This window comes from Physcomitrium patens, chromosome 11 (genome assembly GCF_059467195.1).
Source record: "Physcomitrium patens ecotype Gransden chromosome 11, ASM5946719v1, whole genome shotgun sequence".
Taxonomy (NCBI): Eukaryota; Viridiplantae; Streptophyta; class Bryopsida; order Funariales; family Funariaceae; genus Physcomitrium; species Physcomitrium patens.
Window position 1 is genome coordinate 14,997,977 of NC_143420.1, and position 12,398 is coordinate 15,010,374.

General features: G+C 27.9%; 1 long non-coding RNA gene across 2 annotated transcripts; it reads right to left on the reverse strand.

The window, feature by feature from the left end:
- Nucleotides 1-749: 749 nt before the first annotated feature.
- Nucleotides 750-2,384, reverse strand: LOC141045917 (uncharacterized). 2 transcript variants are annotated; one of them, XR_012218494.2, is made up of 2 exons: nucleotides 1,686-2,384; nucleotides 750-1,302 (listed from the first exon to the last, which is right to left on the reverse strand). It is a non-coding gene; the product is annotated as an uncharacterized LOC141045917 (long non-coding RNA). The 2 variants fall into 2 exon arrangements; XR_016505605.1 differs by having other exon boundaries at nucleotides 750-1,551.
- Between the last annotated feature and the right edge of the window lie 10,014 nt (nucleotides 2,385-12,398).

Consider the following 12,398-nt stretch of genomic DNA (forward strand, 5'->3'; position numbering starts at 1 on the left):
AAAATGCTTCTAGGCTTCAAATCACATGTATATATATATATATATATATATATATATACATATATACATGTCATGTAAGTAACATATCTTTTTTACAAATTGATACACAATATCAATTAAATTTCTAAATATTTTTTTGTTCTTTAATTGAGAGATAGTTACTTTATTGCACAATGGTTCTCCACAGTTCTTCATTAAGATGTAAGTTTTGTGCAACACAACAAATAACTTTCTTAATGAAAGCCTATATTTCAACATATTATTGTTGCAAATTATCAAATAGTCAAACACCTTCATAACATAATTAATAATCTTGTGTAAGTTTGTACATTGGTTTGTATTCAATACATTGCCTTTTTTTGATATAACCTTCAATGCTCTAATATAGACTTGACATTTTTTCCAAATATCTTCTCCAATGCCTTGGATGGTTGATATTGTGTTAATATCTTGTAAATATTCATAATATTTTTTTATGTCAACTAGATATCTTTGCATCCAAATATACATTATAGTCCTCTAATATATACAAATATTTATTGCATAATTCCAAAAGATATGCCATATTAAAATATTTCCAAATATTTTGATTTCTTCTTCTCACCACACATTTATAACTACACATTAGATTTATTTTATATCTCAAAGAATTTATTCTATATTCTTCTATCTAAATAGCTACAACAAGCATACAATTTCATACCTTCCACATCAAATTTATATACTTAAGACTAAACTTTATTTTGTTATTTTAATTTTTTTTCATTTCTAAAAAATTAGATAATTATTTATGATTCTTAAATGTATCTTCTTATAATGTCACATTAATATATACATTGATTTAATTATTTAACTACATGCTATGTAACATTAATTTTTTATAATAGATTCTAACCAAAACAAAGTTTAAAACATCGACCATAAATCCTTACAAATCCTAAATAATCCTAACAAACTCTATTTCTAAAAACACCAAACCAATCTTAATTCTAACCCTTACAACTTCTATTGAACATTCATAAAAACTGAATACATAGAAATCAATAAGCACAATCTAAATCACCTTACCACTTCACACAATAAATTACAAAATTTCTTTTTCTCTCTTTTTGTTTGCTAAATTCAACCTCTTACCTAGCACTCCACATTGTGAAAGTGGATACAATAACCCAGCTTGAGTACCTTCACTCCAGCCGTTCCGATCAGATCTCTAGCTTGCTGAAACCAGAATTTAGTCGGCTTCAGCAATGCAAAAATTCACGGCAACCCGACAACTGCACCTCCGAAGTTACGTGGTCCAACCTGCCCAATCAGTGCATCACTCGTCACTTGAATAATTGCCAAAATTTCGTCTCGCCTCCGAGTTCGATGATCCTCATCTTGTCCAGAAGCTAACATCAAGCTGTTCCTAGATCAAGAGATTCCACCCCAAAACTTCACAAATCCAAGAGACTGATCGAGGATAATCCGATGCACTCCAACCACGAACCTCCTCACCCCCGATGGCGTATTGTGCCTGTATTGGGCACTCGTACATACCCTATCGAGGCTCTGGAGAACAACTACCGGCGTTCACATCAAGGGCTCACAAGGCACTCAACTCACACAGCAATTCACATATCCTCAACATCAATCGTCAACTTTGTTGTCATCCATTACACCAGGTTCAGAAAGCTCTAACGAACCTGCTCCTCCTATATATTGACTTGTACTACCAGTGACATCTGCCTTATTTGATGTATCCCCACCTCTCTTCTTCCGCTTCAAGATTCGATTGTGTTCTTTCACATCGTCATCGTCTTCTTAGTCCGAGGAGGGAAGATCACCATCTGTGACCCCCTGAGTTCTACCACCCGCAGCTGCGAGAGCATCTCCATAATACCACTCCTTCCAATTATTCTCCACCTGAATCAGAATCTTTACTTCCATCCTCGTCATCTCTTCCTCTCCAGTCATCTGGAGGTTTCACAAACCTCTCGTTCCATCTACCATTCCTTTCTGAACTAGGACTAAGTTCGATCTCCTGCTTGCTTCTTTCATTGACCCATCGAATTGAACATGTTGCAAGCGGCTGCCATCTTTCCAATCGCCACCTTCTCCCCCACCAGTGTTGGCATTCCTCTTCTCATCGTGTGAAAATGTACAATCATCTCCGCGTTTGCACACCCCGTGCTGAAAGGCATAACACACTCCTCTCGCTTTTGCTGGTTCTCTTCCTGGTCTTCCTCATCCTCAAAACCAAGGGTGTCATCTTAGCCAACCATATGACGCGGCTCCCTTACATCATCGTCGTACCTTCCTCGTGAGAGATTCTGACAATTGTACACCGGGAGAAATCCTTTTGATTGCTAGTAAACGTGCCAGTTTAGTCCGAGAATATTGTGTTGCCATGACATTTTTCTTCATTCATACCCGGTGAATTTACCCTGGCCTGATTGTCTGAGACCGAATGTTACATTTGGTCATCCATGACAGCTGTTTATAACGATTGTAGTATGCGTTACTCTCCGTGGGCCGCATGTACCACACATGTAGCACATCATCCTTTGTGCGAGTGCCTTTAATCACACCAGTGACAGTGGCCATGGCGATCAGCAAGAAGAACATGAGCCTGATGACCCTGCCCAAAGAGCGGTCCACCGGATGACACCAGCAACAAATCAACCGGGGAATAGTTAGTGTCGTTTACTCTGACGAGGTCCTTCGACACACAAGGCTTTCCACTTCTTGACCTCAACTGCTCCATTGCTGTCGTGTTCTGCAATGTCTAGATTGTTGAGCTCACAATCATCCTTAGCTGGCCTCCTATGTACCCATTCTTCTCGCATTAATCCCAAGACAAGAACGAATGTTAGAGGTGCCCAAACACTGATGGGGCTCTGGGGCGCGAACAGCGCCAGGGAGAGACAAGCCATGGCTGTGAAGTACCAGTTCCGCCACGCTACAACACTGAACGAAGAGCGCCGCCGAAGCAAAGCTCCACCATGAATACTTTCTCCTCGAAGTCATATTTCCGGGAGAACTGAAGGCGCCATGATCGGGTGCGTTGTGAAGGACTGTGCGAGCATCTTTGCCGTGGCTTTTCGAATCGAACTAGCGCATGCGCTTAAATTTCCACGCCTTTTTCCTTTTCCAGAACGTCGTGATGGTGGCTATAATGTAAATACTGGGCTTCTGATCCCATAAGATTGTTTTGTTACTCGCTAAATCACCTTACTATTTGTCATTTTCTGTTGAGTTTTTCTCACGGCTCTACGGACGCAAAGTCCTCCAACAAATTTGGCTATGGAAACCCCTGATATTTGTGCGAAATTCTAGATGATTTCAATGTTGTTGATTGTGAGCTCAACGATATGTGCCACGTTTACTTTCTTACACAATAATATCCATTATTAATTATTATAGTCATGCTAATGACATTGAATTGTTGCTACACTTCTATAATCTTTTGATCTTTCATACAAAATTGTAAAAAGATAAAAACAAAAAAGAAATATTCATCTCAACATTAATTCTAATCTTAATTTAAAATTCATTTGTATTAGTATTTCTATTAATTAAGACAATAGCAAATCAATACATTTTTGTGCACTTGTATTAATATCACCAAGATCAAAAATTGTATATATGAAAAAAAATCCTTGAATTGTCTACTCAAAACCTAGACATAATCTTGTATCATATCATAGGAAACTTTAATTACTAACAAGATGTCTAAACTACCATTCAAAGTTTTTGTAACTTTAAGCCACTTTGCCTTAAAAATAGACCTAGTTGATGGAGGCGGCTAAGCCACCATAGTTATAGTTATGATAGTTGGTAGCATATTGTGTCTCTTATGTATTTTGTAATAACTTCATTTATAGCAAAACATCTTTTTGTCCTTAAAGATCAATATTTAATATATATTAAGTTAGAAAATAGGCAAAAAGCCTACTAGTTTCTTTGGATAGATTATTATATTTGAAAGCTTATTCAATCTCTAACAATTATGTTACAACATTTTCCAAGGCATTCAATGATAATAACTATATGCTTCAACTTTTGTCTCCAAAAATAATGCACTAACTATATGCTAAAATAAATCAAAAAAATATTTTTCATATAGTTATCTTTGATTTTTTCATCCTAATTTGATACATGAAAACAACCTTTTTTTGTTGTTATATATCTTTTTCAAGCCATGGCAATGTAAATCTTTGATCTCCTAACATTTTAATGTGTTGTCTATACAACTTGTATCTAATTTGAACTCAAATTGAAAAAAATACCTCAAGTTCATCTAATCTACTCTTCTATTTAAACTATTGCAAAAATTAAAAGAGCCAATTATAATAAAATAATCAAGCTCTACTATTTACAAACTTCTAAAATATTAAAAAGATACCAAGTTGAAACTACTCAAGAATAATGATGGAAGAATATTACCAAGTTGAAACTACTCAAGACTCTTAAGCAAGATCTTGCAATGTAGGTGTAAATCCCTTTTGTAGCTTAAGGTTTGTTTGAGCCACATTATCAATATGTTGTAGACAAGAATTAACAAATCTCTAGAAATATTGGCTCTTTTTTTTATGCCATTATTTAAGTATAATAAATAAATGTTTGATAACATACAAGAGTTTTGTTTTTGCTTCAACAATCTAACCACCGTTTACTTGAGGTTGGTATACTCCATAAATTTCTAATGCTACATTTATGATTCTACTATTTCTTCATCATTTTATAAAGCTCTTCTTCGTGTACTCACTTTCTCTCTCTACTTTATTTTTATAATATATTAATTTATAAGGCCAATTATATATTTTTTGGAATTGCATTATAATTCTTCCACTGATGTATTAATTAATATAGTAATGCATAAGATGGTGTATGGATGGAATTGGTTTTATCATAGATTTGATTTAATTTTTGGAGTTTTTTTTCCTTGTACACTTTATTGATGTATGTACTTGTGATGTAACAAGCTATTATTTAGTACTCATTATATGTTTAGATATTAATATAATTTTGGTTGAAATATTTTTTGATTTTATAATTAACTTAATTTTTTCTTATATAAATTTATTATATTTTTTAATTTAACATAAGTATATCAATATTTTTAAAAATCATCATTTTAAATTTTATTTTACTAGGTCCATTTGATTTTTTAAATTATATTACCAAAGACATGAATCACAAATAATCAAAACATCAATACACTCTTGTATTACTTAAAAAGAATAAAAATTTACTCCAAGGTAGTATAGTATTAAATTTAGAATGGCTATTGCCAAAGACAAGAAGATTAGAGACTTTTGAAACAAGAATAAGTAAAAAAAAGACATTGATAAAAATAAAAAAAGGCTTCACTTTTGCTTTTAAATATATATATATTCTGTTACTAGAAGCTATGTAGCAACATTCTATAGGATCTTCAACACATATTCAACTTGCAAGACACATGTTTAACTTGTAAGACAAGTCTCACATGTACACTATTATATAACATAAATTCTTGTCTGAGAATGCACCAAGCACCTAATTAAGGAAGGTGAATAGAAAATGTAACAATAAGATCCTAACAAGTCTAATAGAATCTTAAGTAAATTCTAATTAAACCTTAATAAATCTGATCAAACTTTAATCAATCTAAAAGAAATTTAAAAGAATTACTAGAGAATATAAAGAAGTCATGAATTAATTTCAAAAAAATTATAAAATAAAAAATTATAAAGAAATAACAAAAACCTTAAAAAATATTAAAAGAATAATAAAAAATATATATATATATATTAAAATTAGAAGTATTAAATAAATCCTAAATAAAATTTAACCAAATTTTAATGTAGTTTTAAAAAAATCTTAATAAAAATTTTACAATTCTTAAATAAATCCTAATTAAATCCTAACTAAATCCTAATGAAATTATAAATTAATCTTAACCAAATCCTAATCAAATTCTAAATCTTAAACTAAATCCTACTAAATCCATAATCACTTCCTAAATCTATTTTTAAATCTCAATAAATATTAATCAAACCATTAATCTTAATTAAAAAATTCACTCACATTCCAATCCTCAAGCAATTAACAAGCATAAAAAAATTGAGGAGAATAAAACTTATTGATTGAAAGAAAAGTTTCCAAAACCTCTTAGATGTTGGTCGCCTTCCTTCTCCAACTTGAATGTTGATCTTTCAACAACAATTTTTCTTTGCTAAATTGTTCAATTTCTTCAAAAAATTTATTGGTCTATAAATTTCTTAGTCTAAAATTCTTTTTATAATTTTTTACTTTAATTGAACTAGAAAAAGTTGTAAAATCACAAGATTCCTTATTGATCCTAAATTTTAAATATCTGAGACCAAAATCCACAAAAATTCTCATAAACTTCAATCTAACTACTTAATTGGCATTAAAATTTTTAAACATATTAAAGACAGATATAATGACAAATTAACAATTTTTTACCTATAAATATGCTATAAGACTTACAAAATCTTCAAATTTATAAAAAAAATTTACTTCTCAAAATCCAAACTTATTGAATCCACCTTTCACTTTGAAAAGCCTTCAAAACTTTAATATACTTTCAAATCATATGAAATAAACTGTCAATTTTTTTCATAAGTCTACTTTTAGACCATACTCTCTAATCAACCAAAAAACCCTGGTATTTCCATATGTCACGGTTTTAAGCCTTTGAATGTGATTTTAACCTTGGTTCACAAATGGTCCACTTTGAGTATTAATCCTTCATCTTTTGAGGTGATTTTTGCTAAAACCTATTCTAAACTCTCTCTTAAAGATGCTTATATTATTTTTTTTATCTTATTAACTTTACTTGGACTCATTTATGTCTTTACTAAGTAAATAGAAGTCTCTTCTACAAGAAAGTAACATTAGCACTTATTAATTTTTACTACCTCCTTTCTATTATGTATATTTTTAAGATAAATTTCTAGAATATTTTTATTTAAGCTCATCTATAATATAATCTTTCCTTTCTTCTTTTACCTAATAGCTATGTTACTACATGATAGTACCACATGGTAAACTTCTAGTACAAGTTGCCAATATGTGTGATACATGGCAAACTTGTTAGCCAAATTTTCAACCTACCAATCACCTATAGATTTGTATAAGGTCAAGTTTGCATACATATAACTTCTAAAAAGCTTCTCCACAAGATATTATCAAATTTACTTACTTCTATCTACTTGTATTTAACTCCTTTAAATCTAAGTAAATGTATATGTGCTTAATATTTATTAAAATATAATGAAAATAAATTATTTTTATTATTAAATTTATTTTAATTTCTTTTTTGTACATTCTAATTATCATAAAATTATAATATCAAGTATATTTGGCTTATTTAAATTTAATTTAATATTTTAGTATATTTCTAAAAAGATACTAAATTCTAAAAGATTTATTTGCTTGAGATTGAATTGAAAGTATAATATTTTATTTACGTAAAAATTGATTTAGAATCTCAAAATAAAATTAATAAAATTTTATGTATATAAATTTAGTTGCATGTAAATTTTTTTAAATTATTATATAAGATTTAATATATATATATATATATTATTTTTTATTTAATATTTTTCTCATATACTAATTAGAACTTTAAAAAAGACATTATTTTAGTTTATATTTTGTAAAAATATAATTTATCTTATATAACATAGTTATATCATGCAAGAATTCAATTATATAGAATATTATTTATTTCTTTAAAAATAGATATTTTTAATTTTTATATTAAAAATAATTAATTATAAATTATATATTTATATATTATGTATAGATATATGCTTTGTAAAAGTATCAAATAAAAAGATACAATGGCCATAGCCCTACAAAAAAGAAATTTATCCATTATCAATTTCAAAATATAAACAAAATAGAAGTAGCATTATTTGCTAATTTTTAAAAAATTAAAAAAAGACTTATTTAGTATTTGGTATTATTTTCTTAACCATTTTACTATAAATTATATGAAGGATCTTTAATTCAATCTATCATAAATAAAGATACATTGAAATTACCTCTATATCTTTGAATTATACAAGTATTAATTGCAAGTGGGAGATTTGTATTAGATAAGATATAATAGATGTAAGTGAGATTTAATACTAGATTAGTGGTCAAAAATTACTTACAATAATTTAATGTTGATTTCAATGAGACATTTGTACATGTTGCTAAATTCACCAACATTAGGACTATTCTTAAAATCAAGGCATTAATGAATTTGAAAATGCATCAAAGAGATGTACAAATGGCATTTTTATTTATTTTTAAATTGAAAGAAGCCATATCTTTTGACCAATCTCATGGATTTTTACAACAAGGCAAAGAACATCTTATATACAAGTTAAGAAATCCTCATGTGAGTGCTTATAATTACCATGAGCATAATATCTATGTATTGATACATTCTTTGTAATAAAATAATTCGTAAGGAATAATATAGGTCTTTTGTATATGTGATGCTATCAAGAGAGTGTTTATTAATTTCAATTATATATATCAATAATTTGATATTTTAAGCAACTACTATTTATAAAATAAAATAGGTGAAGACAAAACTACAAAAGAAAAATGAAATAAATGACCTAAAAAAATTAAATAATTCTCTAAGAGTTGCACTTATAGAAGATCTTATCTAATGCATGATTGGTGTGAGTTAAGGCAAGTGCATTAAAAAGGTGTCAAAACTCTTAAATGTAAAAGAATACAAGTCCATCTATATCCCACTTGAAACTAACTTTAAGTTATCTCACTTAAAGTTAAGCAAGGAAGAATTCATATAAGTAGAAAGTGAAATGGAAGATAGATATATATATATATATATATATATATATAGTATGTTAACATAATTTTAACAAAAATTTAAGTATTTTTTCGTTTATAGTCTTGTTTTTAATATTATAATATATTTTCTTGTTTTTAGTTTTTTTATCTTTTGTCTTACAAATTTGACAATTTAATAAGATTTTTTTTTACAGAAAATTTTCGAAAAGATTAAAATAATTATTTTTAAAAACATTTTACGAAATATCATTACATCTTAAAATCAATGATTTACATTCTTAAATTTAATTTCTACATACTAAACTATCCTTTGTGTTACAAGAAAATGATTTATTTTTTAAAATATTTTTTTAAGTTCATAGATTATATTTTGAATAAAAAAATTTATAAAATAATTTTAAAAGATATAAAATTATATAATTTCTTTAAAATATAGTATTTTAATAGATGTATATTTTTATATTTTAAGTTGACAAAAATCATCTTTTTTTATATATATGCTTGATTAAATTATTATAAATTTTGATAAATAAAAATCAATAGTAAAAATATTAAAAAAACTAAAGATATTATTATTATTAATAGATTTATCTTTTAGAAAATATCTATATTCTAGGTTTTAATTTTATTATCTTTAAGATTTTTTTATTTTAGAAATATGTTTAATAATCACTTTTGGATTTTTTTTATTGAAAGAAACAATAAAAGAAATTATTAATTTCAACCAAAAAATCTACATGAATTTATTATTAATTTTTTGTTATATAAACTATTCATTAGACCTCTGATCTAGTTTATATATTATTTTTATAAATTTAGATATTAATTATTAAATTAACCGAATCCAACTAGCATGATATCCAAGGTTAACAAGAATCTAATGTTGTGCTTCCAAAAATGTCAAGAATTTAAAATTAACAACTATTTTTTATAGAATATAACTTTAGATTATTCTATAAATATATTAAATTGAATGCAAAAAAAATTGATAGATTTTTTATTTTATTAGATCTATTAAAAGTGAAAAATATTAAATAGTAAATTAAAATTTCTTGGTGTTTATAGACTATACTATCAAATAGATTAAAGCAAAGGTATTAAAAATAAATATAACTATCATGATTGTTCAATTTTTATACAAATACTTTATTAATTGATTTAAATATCTTTAGATAATAATAAGTGATTAAAAAATAAAATTTATAAAAAGGTTCTTGAATAATTTTTTAAAAAATATAAAGTTGCTAAAGAAACAACTCCATGTTATTAATGCAACACCTTGGATTCTCATCATTTATTTAGTCTATCCTCCACCCCTTGTCTTCAGCCCTTGACCTCCTCTCCTCTCTCCTTCTTTATTAATTCCTATTCCTAGTCTCTTGTTCTTAGATCATGTCTTCCATCTCTACCCCTTATCTCTATTTCCATTCCTATTTTATAGAAAATGATATACAACTTTCAAAACAATTCCTATTTCTTACTTGGAAAACCAATCCTAAACCAAAAGCCTTCAACGATTGATTTTACATATGATATCTATTCCAAAAGACTTACACATTTCAAAATTTAACTCAATTTTTTAGATTTGCCAAATAAACAAAACACAATCCAATAATCCAATAATATTTAAATTAAAATAAGATATATCATTTTTTTAATTGCAATCAAAAGATTGCAATACAACATTAACAATTTTCTAGTTACAAAATAATTTTATAAAAAAACACATTTGTTCAAAGTTATTGTTGTCATTCTTAATGATAAGGAACAAAAAGAGGGACAAGGGGCTAGGAATAAGAACATCAATAATGGATAAGGAACAAGAACGAGGACAAGGGATAGGAAAGAATAGGGACAAGGAATAGGAAATAAGAATGAAAACATAGAATACAAAATAAAAATAAGAAACAGAGGATGAAAAATAAGAATGGAAATAGGAGATAGAAAATAAGAGTGACAAGGAGGGATAAAGAACAAGAATGACAACAAGGAATAAAGAACAAGAATAAGAAAAGATGATAGGAAACAAGAACTAGAATAGGAAATAAGAAATAAGAATGGGTATCAGGGATTGGAAACAAGAACAAGGACAAGGAATAAGAAATAAGAATAAAGAAAGGGGATAGAAATAAGAAGATGGATGGAGAATAGGAAATAAGAATGGTGACAAGAAACAAGAAATAAAAATATGAACATAGAATAAGAAACAAGAACATGAATATGGGATAGGAAACAAGAATAGGGATGATAAAGTCAGAACAGGAAATGGAAGACAAAGAAAGGAGGATGAGAGATGGATTAAATTAATTACAAGAACTCAAGGGAGTTTTGTATTATGAATGATTTTATAATTAATAAAGAAAAAAATTAGAAGTTATAAGGTAAATATAGTTATGTCAAGGAGCTATAACAAAAGAGTGTAAAAAAAATGAATAAATAAGTAAATAAAACTTTTGATTTAGAAAAGAAGTTTGGTTAAATAGTAATGTTTGAATTGAGAAATTGAAAAATAGTAGCAATCATGACAATTCAAATGTAGTGAAGAATAGAACTAATTTTGTGTTTAAATAGAAAAGTTGAAACATAAATTAAATTTTTAAATAAGATGTTATATAAATCAAGATAAAGAAAGAATATATTACATCCAAGAGAGAGAAGGCAATTTAGTCAATTCTAAACTAAGATAAAAGTACTAAATGCTAATTCTCTCCATCAAATCAAGCAACAAGCAACAAATTAAGGCCTTCTTGAGTAGATGAAAATATTATACCAAAAATTTTGACCTTTTGAAAAGACCCTATTATTGCCAAAAAAAAAACAAATTGATTGAATGATCAGAGCACAATTGATCATTTAACAAAGATCCAATTTAACTCTATGAGAGAATATACATAAAATAATACAAATATTTGAGACAAAGGTAGAAGAATCAAGTCAAATGTACCAAAAGAACACAAAAGAAAATGAAACTTCATCCTACAAGTCTTGGGGCAAAACATGGAGTGGAAGGGACATAGTATTCATAGCTGTATTCATCCAATTGAACAAAGTCTAGAAGACCCAACTTAGTTAAGTTGTCATCTAATAGAGTCAACTAAATCAAACTTGATATCTGAATAGGACAAATAGCAACAACCAAAGAGGGCTCAAGTCAAGCATACTTAAAATTAAGAGAATATAGTAAAAAGTCACAAAAAATTATGAAGAGAATGAAAAGAAGCTAAAAAACTTCACTCCAAGACCCCAAGACCAAGAGACTACAGCATGTATCCACAATCTAGCAACTTGCTCGGTGGACTCATAATGAAGATTCAGCTTCGATCTGAACCAAATTCACTATTATAGTGTTGCATTCTAAATCCGACATTCTGCATTAGATTTCGAAAATAGAATTCATTGACAATACGTGTTTGACCAGTAACTCAATACATTTATGGAAACACCACAGACAAAAAAAAACTTTGGAATTCTAAAATGCAAGTGTAAGAGTAGCAAACACAGTAATTGACGAACTATCTTAATCCATTGCCCACCATAGAAACCTGCAAACAAGGTGATTCTAAATTGGCATTTAACTAGAGTCATAA